This window comes from Dipodomys merriami, unplaced genomic scaffold (assembly GCF_024711535.1).
Source record: "Dipodomys merriami isolate MVZ:Mamm:240054 unplaced genomic scaffold, mDipMer1.0.p SCAF_348, whole genome shotgun sequence".
Lineage (NCBI taxonomy): Eukaryota > Metazoa > Chordata > Mammalia > Rodentia > Heteromyidae > Dipodomys > Dipodomys merriami.
The window spans coordinates 559417-576137 of record NW_027205026.1 but is presented as its reverse complement, the minus strand read 5'-3'; the positions used below and the strand labels follow the sequence as shown (position 1 = coordinate 576137).

At 46.6% G+C, this 16721-nt stretch overlaps 1 protein-coding gene across 2 annotated transcripts in view; it reads right to left on the bottom strand.

Moving 5' to 3' along the window:
- Positions 1–16721, bottom strand: part of Ankrd11 (ankyrin repeat domain containing 11) — a 149069-nt gene that overhangs the window by 76525 nt on the left and 55823 nt on the right. For both annotated transcript variants that reach the window (XM_069987844.1, XM_069987845.1), the window contains exon 2: positions 10614–10677. The gene's annotated coding sequence lies outside the window, so the exon portion shown is untranslated. The remainder of the gene's footprint in view (positions 1–10613; positions 10678–16721) is intronic.

Genomic DNA, 16721 nt, shown 5'->3' with positions numbered 1-16721 from the left:
CCTGGGGAGGACATCACAGGAGTCCACACGAGATCCCCTGGGGAGGACTGCACAGGAGTCCACATGAGATCCCCTGGGGAGGACATCACAGGAGTCCACACGAGATCCCCTGGGGAGGACATCACAGGAGTCCACACGAGATCCCCTGGAGAAGACTGCACAGGAGTCCACATGAGATCCCCTGGGGAGGACTGCACAGGAGTCCACATGAGATCCCCTGGGGAGGACTGCACAGGAGTCCACACGAGATCCCCTGGGGAGGACCGCACAGGAGTCCACACGAGGTCTCCTGGGGAGGACTGCACAGAAGTCCACACGAGATCCTCTGGGGAGGACATCACAGGAGTCCACACGAGATCCCCTGGGGAGGACTGCACAGGAGTCCACACGAGATCCCCTGGGGAGGACTGCACAGGAGTCCACACGAGATCCCCTGGGGAGGACTGCACAGGAATCCACACGAGATCCCCTGGGGAGGACATCACAGGAGTCCACACGAGATCCCCTGGGGAGGACATCACAGGGGTCCACATGAGATCCCCTGGGGAGGACTGCACAGGAGTCCACACGAGATCCCCTGGGGAGGACTGCACAGGAGTCCACACGAGATCCCCTGGGGAGGACTGCACAGGAGTCCACACGAGATCCCCTGGGGAGGACATCACACCAGTCCACACGAGATCCCCTGGGGAAGACCGCACAGGAGTCCACACGAGATCCCCTGGGGAGGACTGCACAGGAGTCCACACGAGATCCCCTGGGGAGGACTGCACAGGAGTCCACACGAGATCCCCTGGGGAGGACTGCACAGGAGTCCACACGAGATCCCCTGGGGAGGACTGCACAGGAATCCACATGAGATCCCCTGGGGAGGACTGCACAGGAGTCCACACGAGATCCCCTGGGGAGGACCGCACAGGAGTCCACACGAGATCCCCTGGGGAGGACTGCACAGGAGTCCACACGAGATCTCCTGGGGAGGACTGCACAGAAGTCCACACGAGATCCCCTGGGGAGGACTGCACAGGAGTCCACACGAGATCCCCTGGGGAGGACTGCACAGGAGTCCACACGAGATCCCCTGGGGAGGACTGCACAGTAGTCCACATGAGATCCCCTGGGGAGGACTGCACAGGAGTCCACACGAGATCCCCTGGGGAGGACTGCACAGGAGTCCACACGAGATCCCCTGGGGAGGACTGCACAGGAGTCCACACGAGATCCCCTGGGGAGGACTGCACAGGAGTCCACACGAGATCCCCTGGGGAGGACTGCACAGGAGTCCACACGAGATCCCCTGGGGAGGACCGCACAGGAGTCCACAGGAGATCCCCTGGGGAGGACTGCACAGGAATCCACATGAGATCCCCTGGGGAGGACTGCACAGGAGTCCACACGAGATCCCCTGGGGAGGACCGCACAGGAGTCCACACGAGATCCCCTGGGGAGGACATCACACCAGTCTTCATGAGATCCCCTGGGGAGGACCGCACAGGAGTCCACACGAGGTCTCCTGGGTAGGACTGCACACACTCTTCAAGGAGAGGCCTCTACTAAGCGGAACACTCTGAAGCCACACATGAACTTGGGACTTTATGAGCAAAGGTAAGTTAACAGGATCATCAGTTCACTGGAGAATACGCTAAATCTGAGATGTAAAATGTGACCAATCCAGAGCTCAGCTCTAGGCTTGCACACACCCTGCTGATACAACAAGAATGTACACAGACAACGTCTGCATGCTAGCAAGGGCTCCTTTTCACAGGTGGCAGGAAGTCATCAGCCTTTAGCCACATATAGGAGGAATGGCCCTTCAAGGCAGTAAGAAAAAGGCACAATTTCAGCTCTTCCAGTGTTCTTCTATGCACACTGATGGAAGGCTGGAGACTTGGGACAGTGATGGTCCAGTGAGGAGAGACCTGCTCCAAGGCTTCACAAGAGCATGCCAAAGACTCTGATCTGTGCACAGCAGCAGCCCCCGACAGAAACCCTAGACTCTGAGCCTCAAGCACCTTCTGTCGTGTGAATGCGTGTGCGCGCGCAGGTGCATGCAAGCATGTTGTGCATTTGTGTGTCTGGCTGGGCCTGTCACCTGTAACTCTAGCCACTGAGAATGCTGAGATCTTCTGGTCTATCTGTGTGTATTCATGTGTCTGTGTGTGTATGCATGTGGCGGGGCCTCTGTCACCTGTAACCATAGCTACCGAGAACATGGAGATCTTCTGGTGTTGTCTGTATGTGCACGCACGCATGTGTGGCTGGGCACAGGTAACCTGTATCCCTTGCTACTTAGAATGCTGAGGTCAGGAGGATCATGATTTGAGGCCAGTTTGGACAAAAAAGTTCACTAGACTCTGTCTCCAAAATAACTGGCATGGCTCAGTGAAGCCAGAGCATGGCTCTGAGTTCCAATTCTAGTACTGAAAAGGAGAACAGAGGAGGGACATGGAAGAAAAGGGGAGCGGGAAACAAAGGGAGAAGAGAAGAGTTAGTCCTGTAATCTAGGAACATGGAAGTCTGAGGGAGAAGAATTACACATTCAAGTACATACTGGGCTACAAATGAAGAGTCTGTTTAAAAAAAAAACAAAATTTTTAATAATAAAAAGCTGCAGACTGGGAACCTGGTTCAAATGGTAGAACATCTGCCTAGCAAGCCCTGAATTCAAACCCCAGTTCACACACACACACACACACACACACACACACACACACACACACACACACACACACACACACACACACACACACACACACACACACACAGAGAGAGAGAGAGAGAGAGAGAGAGAGAGAGAGAGAGAGAGAGAGAGAGAGAGAGAGCGCTAGTGTTCTACCCCACATTAAGAGCTACTAGTTTAGTATCTGATAGAGAAATTTAAAAGTAAAAGCAAGACATGCTGGCCTAAGAAGGCTGTGGGCAGGACACAGACCACTTGGCCACCCGGCTGACTGCATGCCACCATTCAGAAAGGAACCTGCTGGAAAGGGAGCTTGGTAGACTGCTTGCCTAGCATGCATGAAGCCCTGGGTTCAATTCCTTAGTATCACATAAACAGAAAAGGCCAAAAGTGACACTGTGACTCAAGTGGTAGAGTATTAACCTTGAGCAAAAGCAGCTCAGAGCCCTGCAGTTCAAGCCCTAGGACTGGCAAAAAAGAATATATTCAATTTTGGCCAGGCACCAGTGGTTCAGGCCTGTAATCCTAGCTACTCAGGAAGCTGGGATCTGATGATCAGTTTGAAGCGAGACTTGGCAGGAAAGTGAGACTCTTACCTTCAATAAAACACTAGAAAACCAGGAGTGTTGCTGTTGCTCAAGAGGCAGAGCTGAAGAGCTGAAGGACAGCGCCCAGGCCCAGAGTTCAAGCCCCATGACCGACCAAAAAAAAAAAAAAAAACAAAAAAAAACAAACCCAAAACCTGAAGCTGAGACACTTTACTCCACCTCTGGACCAGGACTCTAGGACCCCAGAGAAAATACCTGTACCTTCCTCTCACCATCAACCTCACTGCTCTGAGGAGTGGTTTAGAAAGAAGTCATTCCCAGTGTTGCTGCATTCCTCTTGAGATGTGGCCACTGTCATGAACCAGGATGAAGGAGAGGGCAGCATGGAATATAACAAAGCAAACGCCTGTGAAGAAAGTCTCAGCTCAGAAGAATCAAAATGGTGTTTAAAAATACATGACTGTTGGGTGCCGGTGGCTCACGCCTATCATCCTAGCTACTCAGGAGGCTGCCATCGGAGGATTGCGGTTCAAGAACAGCCAGCCCAGGCAGGAAAGTCCATGATACTCTTATCTCCTATTAACTACCAGAATACCAGAAGTGGCGCTGTGGCTCAAGTGGTAAAGTGCTAGCCTTGAGCTGAAGAGCTGAGGAACAACAGCGCCCAGGATCAGAGTTCAAGTGCCAAAAACAAACAAACAAAAAACTGGTTTTGTTTACTTGTGTCACTGAAAACCAGAGACAATTTACAGTTATTCAAGAGGTCCAGCAGTGAGTTTACAGTACATAAAGACAGTAGAAGATATGGAAGATCATCAGACACTAAAAGAAAACTAGTTCTAAGGCCATAAAAAGACAACAGAGGAATTTTATAAGCATATGCTAAGAAACAAAAGGCCATCTGAAAAAGCAACATACTATATGACTCTTAATTCCATAGCATTCTAATAAAGGAAAACCTACAATCAGTCAAAAGACCCTGGGCTGCTAGGGGTTAGGGAGAAGAGAGGGACGAACTGGCAGAGCACAGATGTTCAGGGCAGTAAAACGGTTCTGTGTGATGCTATAGATATAAGCAGATTATAAGATGTAAGTCATTATCACTGGTCAAACACACAGGATACACAACATCCTGCATGAACTTCAATGTGAACTGTGTCCTCAGTGTGAGTTCATGGATGTTAACAGATGAACTACTCCAGTGTAGAATGTTAATATAAAAAAGATTTGTGTATGAGAGGGGAGCTCTTGTATGCTCGATTTTCATGTAAACTAAAAACTGTACAAAAGGTCCAAAAGAAAGACTTTTATTTTATTTTTTATTTTTTTGCAGTGATGGAATTCAAACCTAGGACTGGACAAGCTTTACCTCTAAGCTACATCCCTAGCACTAGGCTCTTTTTTAAAAAGTGACCCTTTTGGCACTAAAACAATGTGTAGAGCAGGATTCACAAGACTGAACATATTGGATCAGTTCCCAGAAATTCTGAGGTCTAGTCCACCAAGTCCTATGGCCTGCAGGTTACATAACAAAAAGCTGCACCTGAGGCTCTGTGGTAGGGGTCCCACGTGGCCCGGCTGCCACCTGGTTCCAGTCCCAACACAGAATGACACCCCAACTTGGATACTCCTGCAGCCATCACCAACCACTCTTCTAGGGGTCTCTCCTCAGGTTCACAAGCAAGCCAATATACCTCTACCCAGCCTCAGGTTGTACCTGAACAATGCCCCCCCCACAAGACGGAATAGGATGCCCAAGCACAGACAGACAAGTTTCCACCAGGAAATGTAATTAAAATCTTGTCAGTTATATAGTAAATTTCTATAGATGATGCAATCATTGAAAATCCTATGGTCCAAGTAGTTTGCTTGCATGTATGAAAACAGAACAATGAAACCTGTTGAAGTTGTTTTGAGAGGGGGAGAGGGGAGAACAGGAGAGGGATGGAGGGGTGAGTTGACTGGGATACATTGCATAGAAATGTAAAAAGGTCAGAATGAAGCCACCCACATGTGACTAATTTAAAAATAAATCGAGTTGCAAAATGAAACTCTATTCAGGAGCCAGGTATGATAGTTCACACCCAGAACCCCAGCACTTGGGAGTCGACAGAGGCCAGAGGGTCGCACTGGGAGAGCACCTGGGCTGCAGGGAAGGTTCTGTCTCAAGCAAAAACCTGCTCTCTTTAACCTGGATATCCTACTGATAGCAGTGCGTGCACAGCATGTGTCAGTGTCCCAGACCCTACCCCTCACATGTGGACTAGCATGGTGACACTGGCCAAAAGTCCCAACTAAATACAACATAAAAACGTTGCATCAGGGGTGTGGCTCCATGGTAGAGTAAACCTCAGTAAACCCCAGAGAGGAGGAGAGGGGAGGGAAGCATATGATTCTAGCCTATAAATCTAGCTACTGAGGTTGAGATCTCTGGATCCAGGTTAGAAGCCAGCCTGGGGAGAAAAGCCAAAGAGACTTTATCATCAATTAACCAGCAAAAAGGTTAGGCTGGTGGTGTAGCTCAAGTAGTAGAGGGCCAGCCAGCTGTAAGTGAAGAAGTTGAGTGTAAGGTCCTGAATTCATTTCTGGTACCAGCACCAAGGAAAAGAAAGATCTGCTGGGCGCCAGTGGCTTACCACCTGTAATCCTAGCTACTGGGGAACTGGTTTGAAAATATTTTTATTATTTATTGTTAATTTAATTAAAATAACATTTTGGCTATTATTGGGAGGTTGAGGATGAAACTAGAATTTGTAACAAGAATCAGTTAAAATATTTACCCAGTAATTTTAAAAAGCACCCACAGGTTCTGAACTCAGAACCTGAACTTGCTTAGCTGGCATTCTACCACTTGGGCCATGCTTCCTGCTCAACTCTGATAAGAGACTAGTTCTGTTCAAGCTGGATTCAAACCATGACCCACCAGCAACCAGCCTCCGAGTGGCTAGGATTACAAGCATAAGCCTCAGTTACTTTTGTTTAAAGAATAGTGATGTGCTGGGCGCTGGTGGCTCACGCCTGTAATCCGAGCTACTCAGGAGGCTGAGATCTGAGAATCGCCGTTCAAAGCCAGCCCAGGCAGGAAAGTCCATGAGACTCTTATCACCAATAAACTACCAGAAAACTAGGAGTGGAGCTGTGGCTCAAATGGTAGAACTCTAGCTTTGAGCTGAAGAGCTCAGAGACAGACAGCACCCAGGCCCAGAATTCAAGCCCCATGTCTGACAAAAAAATAAATACATACATTCATACATTCATACATGCATACATGCATACATGCATATATATATATATATATATGGGGGGAATAAAAGCCAAAGGGGTGACACTGATCAGGATGCATTGCCCTTATAAATTGCTTTGCTGTTCAACTACTTACAAATAAATGAATGAATAAGAATAAACCATGAGGAACTGAAGGTATAGCTCAGGTTGTAGAGTGCTTGTCTGGCAAGTAGAAATCCTAAGCTCCATCCCCAGTACCACAAAAAATTTAAAACAAAATAAAAATAACATGAAATTGAAACTTCCTTTCATACAATACTGTCTTTATCATCATGGCTTATAACTTTAAAAAAAACTAAAATGTTTTTGCAAACATAATTCATATTCCAATTTCACAGTAGGCATAAATTTACTATCCATGCACATGGATCACCACAATGTAGCTACTTAGCTATTAGCTATTTAGGGGGCTGACAGCTGAAGACTGTGGTTTAAAGCCAGACCTGGCAGAAAATTCCGAGAGACACCATCTTCAATTAACCAGCAAAAATGCTAGACTGGAGGCTCTACACCATGGTGAAAAATCCAAGAGCTCAAGGCCTTGAGTTCAAGCCACTGCTGGGGTGGTGGGGGGTGGGGGGCCAGCAGTTCACCCAGAGGCTGGAGTGTCACTTAGTGGAAGAGTGCTTGCTAGAATGCACAAGGCCCTGGGTTTCATCTCCAACAATGCAAAACCAAAGGTAGAGGACACCTAGAGGAAGGTTTTGCGCGCGCGCGCGCGCACACACACACACACACACACACACAATCTAATTAATCTTTATATTTTCACAGTCTTGCTTCTACAAGCAGAAATCTTTAAGATGAATGTTCCCATTTTCATGGGAATGTGCCCAAGGTCACAGGGCAGCGCGACTGTCCAGCATCTGAATCAACAGGGCTGCACTAGCCACTCACCTCAGGACGGAGCGGTCTACAGAGGTTCTCTGTCATGAGGAAAGGGCAAGCAGAATCCTCTGTATTGGCCTACCTAGCAGAAGGCATGGCCTCACATCTCATTCATATTCTGCCTTAAGTGACTAAAACATGAATAACAAAAATAATAATAATAATAATAAAAGGTTATTGGAGAAGCTGCAAAACTGTTCTATTCTATAAACCCTCGTATTTTAAGGCCAGTTAAAATCATGGGGCAGACCAAAGCAAAGCCTTCATGGGTACTGCATGCTGGTCCTGCCAACCCATTCACAACATACTGCCCCCAACTCCAACGGTGTACTGTGTGCCCAAGAGACCTTCTACACAGAAATACAGACTTCCCTCTAGATCACTTAAACCTTCATGCTCAATTAGTTCACAAAACTAACAAATGGAGGTAAAGCATACTATTACTTTGGTATGGCCAAAAGCCGTATCATTTTCAACAACTGCCATGTTATAAAAAACCTTCTGCCTATCAATATAACCTACTGCTCTTGCACAGCCAGAGCTCCAAAATGTGTAGGCCAATCCTACACTGTCAGGAAGTCCTGATATGGCTGTTCTCATCAGAGAAACGTGCTTTGAGTTACTAAATGCTTATCAACAATCAAATTTCTCACACTAACATAAGCAGTCTTTTTTACTAATTAAGGTCCACAATACACTTTGCAAACAGAGGCACAGCTCAGACTCCAGGTGTGGGTGGCTGGTGTGGCTTCCCAGTTCCCACTGCCTCTCTGTCCTCCTGCGTGCCTCAACCTACGGTGGCCCATTGTGACGATAACCAAGACGGATCCTCTATGGCCAAGCAACGCTCCAGTCCAGTGAGACGCCAGCCAGGTCCATTTATTTTATTTTTATAGTCCAGCAGTCTTACTTCGTAAATCTCTGAGACCAGGAACTCACAGGGAATAGTTGCCAATGATGCAAGTTCCTTTCTTCCCTCGGTTCTCACCAAGTGTGCTCCTTTTTGGTGGGTGCAGCAGGCTAGTGCTTCAGTTGAACCCGGGGCCCTTTCTCTTTGGCTTCCTTCTTTTTCCATTCATTTTCCTTCACTCGTTTCAGGAAGTTATCTTGCCTCTTAGCTTAATACGGTCACTATGCACATTCATCCTCTTGGCAAGGATCTTGCCCAACAATTGCTTGTTCACAACAATGCTAACAGCATGCTGGGTAACACTGTAAACCTTTGTGGTTTTGCCCTGGTAACATCTGTGGGGCATTCCTTTCTGGACAGTACCCTTTAAGGCTACAATATTGCCCTTCTTGAAGTTATTCCTTTGGCCACATACATGAGCATCTACATGTTTCCTGAAGGGCCTAAAGAACATGTATGGAGTATATCTCCTCTTTCCCTTTGTGTTCATCAGTTTGGCAAATCACTGGAAGGTGGCAGTTCTGGCCAAAAGGCTAGCCAGGTCCATTTATATCCAAGTGGCCTTACTTAATGGCAGCTGAGATAAAGAATGAACCCTTAGAGTCAGCAAATCCACTGAGGAGGTATCATGAAAGGTTTCTTTCCCATCTGATAGGAGTAACAGACAAAAATAGATAATACACACACTTTTGTATTGCTTACTTTCAAATATTAATACCTAGGCAAGATATGAAAAACCAAAACAAGTCATGAGTTTTCCTTCCAGTTGTCATTTCATTGAAGAACTTAAAAAAATCTGCCATCCATAATGCCTAACAGGACTCTGACCTGTGTAATAGACAGATGCCCCTTCTTAAAAAAAAAAAAAAGTGCCAATCATTCCCAGGAGGAAGCAAAAAGCGTGGGTTGACTAATGAAGGATTCTCTCCTTCCCAGAACCTGGTTCCAAGCTTCTAAGAACAACAGAAATAGTAATAACCTGCCACAACTCCCTATCCAACAACACAGGCCAGAAGAGCCTCAAGGCCTGTCCTACTCACTCTCAAAGTGAAGCTTCAACAGTTAACGCAACATGCACAGAGTCTAAACAAAACAGCAATTTTAGGATCTCTAGACTATTTAGGAAGAGTAACAAGCAGATGAAGAAAGTTGAGAAAAAATAAGCTTCTTTGGATATCTTCAGCTACATTCCTGTTATTATGACACAAGGGGTACTACACTGTTACTGGAAAACTCACTAGAGTATCACCTAATGAAATCTAGAACAAAAGTCAAAACAATGAGAGCTGGGTGCTGGTGGCTCACACTGCTGAGAAGGCTGAGATCTGAAGCTAGCTGAAACTTGAAAGTCCACAACTTTTATCTCCAATTAACCAACAACAAGACAGAAGTGGAGCTGTGGCTCAAGTAGTAAGAGTGCCAGCCTTGGGCAAAAATCTTAGGACATCATTTAGAGTCTTGAGTTCAAGTTCCAAGATTGGCACACTCACAAGCACACTCACAAGCACACACACACACACACACACACACTCACAAGCGCGCGCGCTGCGCGCGCGCGCACACACACGCGCGCGCACACACACACACACACACACACACACACACACACACACACACACACACACACACACACACACACACACACACACACACACACACGGGTAAAACTCCATTAAGCCTATTAACAGCAACCTGGAGACTTCTGAACTGCTCTGGCACTCTTAGAAACCACTGGCTCACGCCTGTCATCCTAGCTACTCAGGAGGCTGAGATCTGAGGATTGTGGTTCAAAGCCAGCCTGGCCAAGAAAGTCCATGAGACTCTTACCTCCAATTAACCACCAGAGAAAATGGAAGTAGAGCCGTGGCTCAAGTGGCAGAGTGCTGCCTTGAGATGAAGAGCTCAGGGACAGACAGGGACCAGGCCGAGTTCAAGCCCTTCGACAGATGAAAGGAGGGGGGGGGGGGGGGAAGGAAGGAAAGAAGGAAGGTGGGAAGGGAGAAAGGGAGGGAGGGGGAGGGGGGAGGAGGGAGGGGAGGAAGGAAAGGGAAAGGAAGGGAGGGGATGGGAGGGGAGGGGAGGGGAGGGGAGGGGAGGAGAGGAGAGGAGAGGAAAGGAAGGAAGGAAGGGAGGGAGGGAGGGAGGGAGGGAGGGAGGGAGGGAGGGAGGGAGGGAGGGAGGGAGGGAGGGAAGGAAAAGAAACCAATGGGAAGGGGCTGGGAGGAAAGAAGGGGAGAGAGCCATTCACCAACCACCACCAATGAAGCACAAATCAGTGTTAACACAGTGAAACAGCACTTACCGATTCCATGGTGGGAAGTCAGAGCTGCTGCTGATGCTATGCTAACTCCAGCCGGACGCTTGTTCTGAAAGGAGAAAGAAAGGCAGATCTGGTGAGCATGAATCTCCACCTCAGCTCCTTTCAATCTTGGTGTCCCCTCCATCTGACTAACCACACTGTAACAAGCATAACCTTGTCTTGGTGACCTGGAATTTAAAGGGCTCACTCACATCTGATGAGGTGCTTTAGGGCACCGTCCACTCTCCACACTCTCTCCTGGGAAATGGCCCTAAAGTCTAGGATGAGGAAAGGTTCCACCCTGGTTTTCTGATGACCAGGAGTGACCTGTCCGCCTAATCTAGATAAGAGCCCCAGGCCTAGGCTCACTGCTCCTACTGTTCATGGACTCTCCTGCCCAGGCTGGCTTCAAACTGAGATGCTCGGATCAAAGCCTCCTGAGTAGCTAGGATTACATGTGTGAACCACTGGTGCCCGGCTCCTCTATAAAATGCTCGTCACATACCTGTCAGTCTCCCTCCCACCTTGACACCACCTGAGCACCATTTCTGTAGGTGCTCAAGATCCCCAAAATGACAATGCCCATTAAGCCACCCCACTGTCTACTAGGGTGCATTCCCAAAGACAGTAAGCCTTAGACCAATATGTTTCACCTAACTTCAATTCAGAAGTATGATCCTTTCACCATGAGTTTGAATTCTTTCCAACATGACTCAGGAAGAGGACAATTGAAAGTCTACACATCCTAAATGGGATGAACACATGTGGCTGAGATATGGGCTACACAGGTAGAACCTGCGTAACCCGAGTGTCACTGTGCATGCGACAATGACATTTCAGAAGGCAGATACAGGCAGGCAGCTCATGCATGTAGCATACCCAAGTGGGAAAAACTGCAGGGAAGACGTTGTTGGGCAGGCAGGGAGGGCTCCCTTCTAGTGCATTCCTCACAGCATGTAGGTCCCCTTTGCACAGTGACACCTAAGCATAATTTCTGCAAGCACCTGCACGCACGCATCCATTACTGGTAGGGGCTTGAACTTGGGGCCTGGGCACTGTCCCAGAGCTTTTTTGCTCAGGGCTAACATTCTACTGCTTGAGCCACAAATGCGCTTCTGGCTTTCTGATGGTTAACTGGAGACAAGAGTCTCATGGACTTTCCTGTCTGGACTGGCTTCAAACTGTGATTTTCAGATCTCAACCTCCTGAGAGCTAGGATTACAAGCATGAGCCAATGATGCTTGGCTATAATTTCTTTATTAGCTATTAAGCTACAGATAGATGTGTCAATATTGCCAAACTTCAAAAGACAACACAGTAAAAGTCTGAGAAATGTGTTGAATATAACCATTGTTGTGTATGGGAGTGGAAGAGAGACTGGTTCAGTATCCCACAGAAAAACACAAAAATCTGGAGTGTTCAAGTCCCTGAAAAATGCTGTATTATCTGCATAAAACCTAGGCACATCCTCCATATAGTTTATGTCATCTCTAAATAACTTGTAATGGAAATGCTAGGTAAATGTGTTACATTGTTTAAGGTATCATGAGAAGAATGAAGGATATGGGTGCAATTGTTTTAGCATTTTCAATTTTATTAATTCCACAAATGCTAAACCTGAGTATAGTAGGTCAGGTATACATCTACCTTTTAAAAGTATATGGAACATCAGACTTACTATATATGCAGCAAGTTTTCATTAAAAAGCAAAACACTGTAAGGTTCAACCTAAAGGCTTCTGCCTGGATGGGAAGTGTGCTGAAAGGCCTGCAGCACTGGCAAACGCAGGCATGGCCTGGTGCACACAATAGCATTCCTGTAGTCCCTGAAACCGCAGAGGGCCACAGGGGCCACAGATCAGCATGCTCTGGTTTCTCCTGGAGAGAGAGAGAGAGAGAGAGAGAGAGAGAGAGAGAGAGAGAGAGAGAGAGAGAGAGAGAGAGAGAGAGAGAGAGAGAGGAGAGAGAGAGAGAGAGAGAGAGAGAGAGAGAGAGAGAGAGAGAGAGAGAGAGAGAGAGAGAGAGAGAGGCAGAAAACAACAGCACCCCTGTCCCTGGTCCCTTAATTCTACAAGTAATCACATTTCTGTTTTCTGACTAAAATAATTTATTTTTAGAACTCACCAATAGGAATTTTATTAAAGGTAAAAAGGTAACTATAAAAGGCTATTTTCAGGCTGGGAAGGTGGCTCAGTGGTAGAGCGCTTGCCTTGCATGCATGAGGCTCTGGGTTCGATTCCTCAGCACCCCATAAGCAGAAAAGGCCAGAAGTGGTGCTGTGGCTCCACTGTGGCAGAGCGCTAGCTAGAGAGCTGGAGAGCTGAGGAGCAGCGCCCAGGCCGAGTTCAGATCCCATGACTGACTAAAAAAAAAAAAAAAAAAAAAAAGCTATTTTCATCCAGCAAGTATTTTTCCACCAAAATGTATAAATGTAAAGGCAAGCCCTAAGTCTAATATCAAAAGAGTAATGAGAGCCAGGTGCTGGCAGCTCATGTCTGTAATCGTAGCTACTCAGGAGGCTGAGATCTGAGGCCTAGAGCTGAAGAGCTTAGGGACAGCTTAGGCCGAGTTCAAGCCCCAAGACACACACACAGACACAGACACATACAGACACAGACACAGACACACACACTCTCTCTCTCTCTCTCTCAAATACATCAAGTAATCACAGTAGTCTTATTATATTAACACAGCTATACTAGTAATGGTATTTTCCAAGGAAATTTTAAAAATTCAGAAGCATATTGTTTTAAATTATAGAAAAAATACAGCAAAATAATTAGATGATTCCTATTTCCACTGAGTGTCCTAAAAGAGGAAGATTATACTGTAGCATTTGGAAACTAACTGAGTAAAATCATATGATTTCTTTAGAAAGCCTTGAGATCTTCAAAAATAAAACCAACTAGCATAAACCCACACCCATTTAACCATAACCCATCCAACTAACTGACAGGCTCCAATTTCACATACATTCCAAGTGAAAAATTGGGAGAGGAGACTCATGGCAGCAAACCAGTAGATAACGTCCAGAACAAGTGTACTGTCCTGGAGCAACTCACTCTGCCCTTAGCACAGAGAAGAGCCTTGTGGTTTCCCCATTGACACCCACACAACCTGTGTATTTTGCGAAGACAAAGTACAGTACTGGGCTTATACTCCTGCAGTGAGTTCTAAAAGCTGCCAGAGATAGCCTGAAGGACTACTGAAAACAAGGGTAACTATTCCAGACACTGACACCTGGAGACTTGGTAACACCAGAAAAGGACTTTTCTGAGACTCAATCTCCAAAATAACCAGTGAAAAGCTGGTTTGGAGTAGTGGCTCAAGTGATAGAGCACCTGTGGAGCAAGCAGGGGGCCCAGAGTCCAAACATCAGAAACAAACAGGGGAGGGGAAGGGCAGCGAGGGGAGGGCAGGGGAGGGACAAGGGCCCAGGTCTTCCAAGTGTTAAAGTCTTTCCCCTCTAAATAAGAAAAATACCTTCAACGGATAGTTACTTCTAGGAGATAGTAAATGTCAAGAGCCTCTAAAATATTTCTAAAAAACACAAGGCTTCATTTAGATTATATGTTCTCATTAAAATCAGCATAACTCTTAGGCCAAATTCAGGAGAACTGCCGTTTGAGACCTAAAATAGGAGAGCTATGGCTCAGGCACTAACCCTAACCCTAACCCTACCTTTAAAATATCCAGCACAGGGCTGGGAAGGTGGCTCAGTGGTAGAGCACTTGCCTTGCACGCATGAGGCCCTGGGTTCAATTCCTCAGCACCACATAAGCAAAAAGAAAAAAGCTGGAAGTGGTGCTGTGGCTCAAGTGGTAGCGTGTTAGCCTTGAGCCGAAAAGCTGAGGGACAGTGCCCAGGCCCAGAGTTCAGGCCCCACGACTGGACCCCGTCCCCGCCCCCCCCCAAAATATCCAGCACAAAAAAGGGCCAGGCTAGAGGCATGGCTCAATGACAAAGTAACTACAGTTAGAATTCTGAGATTCTGGCCTGAAACACCAGTAAACTCCCACTTCCAAAAACCCACAACTACATACAAATGATGTTTTCAACCAGAAGGGCAGCAAACTATACTTTTTGCTTATAGCTACAGTAGTACTGTGTGTCCCCCAGCTGGGGATTCAGGGGAGAGAAGACTAATCATGGAGGTATGTCAGTGAAAGATAAAGGTGTCCAGTGACAGCAACAGAGCAAATTGGTTGGCTGGGACAACTTTCCCTGGGTGCATGACCTCGCCAAGAATCCAGTCAGAGCACAGAAGATATATTCACTTGTGAGTCTGGCCACTTGGATGGATAGTATCCCCAAGTGTTGGCAAAGTTCGCCATATAGGATCTATGTATGAAAAAGAAGCCAAGCCAGGTTCTGGTGGCTCAGGTACTTAGCTACTCAGGAGGCAAAGATCTGAAGATTGCAGTTCAAAGCCTGCCCAGACAAAAAAGTCCATGAGACTCTCTATCTCCAATCAACTACTCAGAAAAGGCCAGAAGTGGCACTGTGGTTCAAGTGGCAGAGCGCTGCTAGTCTTGATCACAAAGAGGCTCAGAGACAGTGCTCAGGCCTGACAAGTTTAAGCCCCTAGGTGCCTCCCGCCCCGAAGTAACAACACAGCTGAGCATAGTGGTACATGACTAATCTATCCATCTCCATGCAAATGACATAATCTTATTCCTCCTAATAAATTACTAATAAATTCTACTGTGCATATACGCATTTATTGATCTATTCTTCTGTTGTAGGGCATCTGTTGTTTCCGTAACTTGGCTACTGTGAATAGTGCAGCAATAAACATGGATGATCAAGTGTCAATGACCTGAAATATTCTGAGCAGATGCCCAAGAGTGCTACGACTAGTCATAGGGGTGTTCCGGGTTTTTTTGTTTTTGTTGAGGAAAATCCAAACCACCTTCCAGAGTGTTTGCACTAGTTTACACTCCCACCAACAGTGCAATAAGATTCCTTTTCCCCACTTCCCCACTACACTGTTGTTGCTCAAATCCTCAATGCTGACTAATCTCATGGGGGTGGGGGTGGGGGCCTCATTTCCTTTACAGCCAGGGATGCCAGGGGTGTTGAGAATTTCCCTCATGTGTCTATTTGCCATTTTTCTTATGAGAAGTCTCACTTAAGCTCCTTTACCCATTTAGTGACTGATTTATTAGTTTGGAGGAATATTAATTTTTTGAATTCCTTGTATATTCTGGAAATTAGGCCTTTGTCAAATGGATTGCTGTAAAGATTTCTTCCAGTCTGTCAGCTGTCTTTCTAATTTAGTAACTATGTCCTTCGCTGCACAGAAACTTTTTTGTTTTGATGTAATCTCATTTGTCAAGTCTCTCTCCTATTTGCTGTGTTCCTGAGGCTCTTTTCAGTAAGTCCCTACCTATCTGGTAAGTTCTAATGTTTCTCCTACTCCATCTTGCAGTACTTTCCATGACTCAGGTCTAACGTTGAAGTCTTTCATCCACTTCTGAGCTGATATTGGTAAATGGTGACAAACAGGATCTAATTTTCATTTCCTACATAAGAATGTCTACTTTTCCCAATGCCAATTGTTGAAAAGGCTGTATCTCTTTCCCATCATATACTTTTGGCTCCCTTGTCAAACACCAGATAACTATAAGTGTACAGCTATATTTCTGGGTCTTCTAGTCTGTTCCATTAATCTTCGGGCCTGTTTTTTGTGCCAGTACTAAGCTGCTTTGTTATTATAGCTCCATGGTAGGGTTTGAGGCCAAGACGAGCATTTCTGAAGGTCAAAAAGGGTCCAATAAACTCCATAAGAAAGTTCACAGCAGATTTACTGGTAGCTATCCCCCCCCCCCCAAAAAAAATGGGCTGGGTGCCAGTAGCTCACACCTGTAATCCTAGCTACTCAGGAGGCTGAGACCTAAGGATAACAGTTCAAAGCCAACCTGGGCAGGAAAGTCTCTGCAACTCTTACCTCCAATAAACCACCAGAAAACCGGAAGTGGCACTGTAGCTCAAGTGGTAGAGCGCTAGCCTTGAGCTGAAGAGCTGAGGGACAGCACTCAGGCGGAGTTCAAGCCCCATGACTGACAAAAAAAAAAAAAAAAAAAAAAGTCTGCCCAAGTAGTGCCCTTTG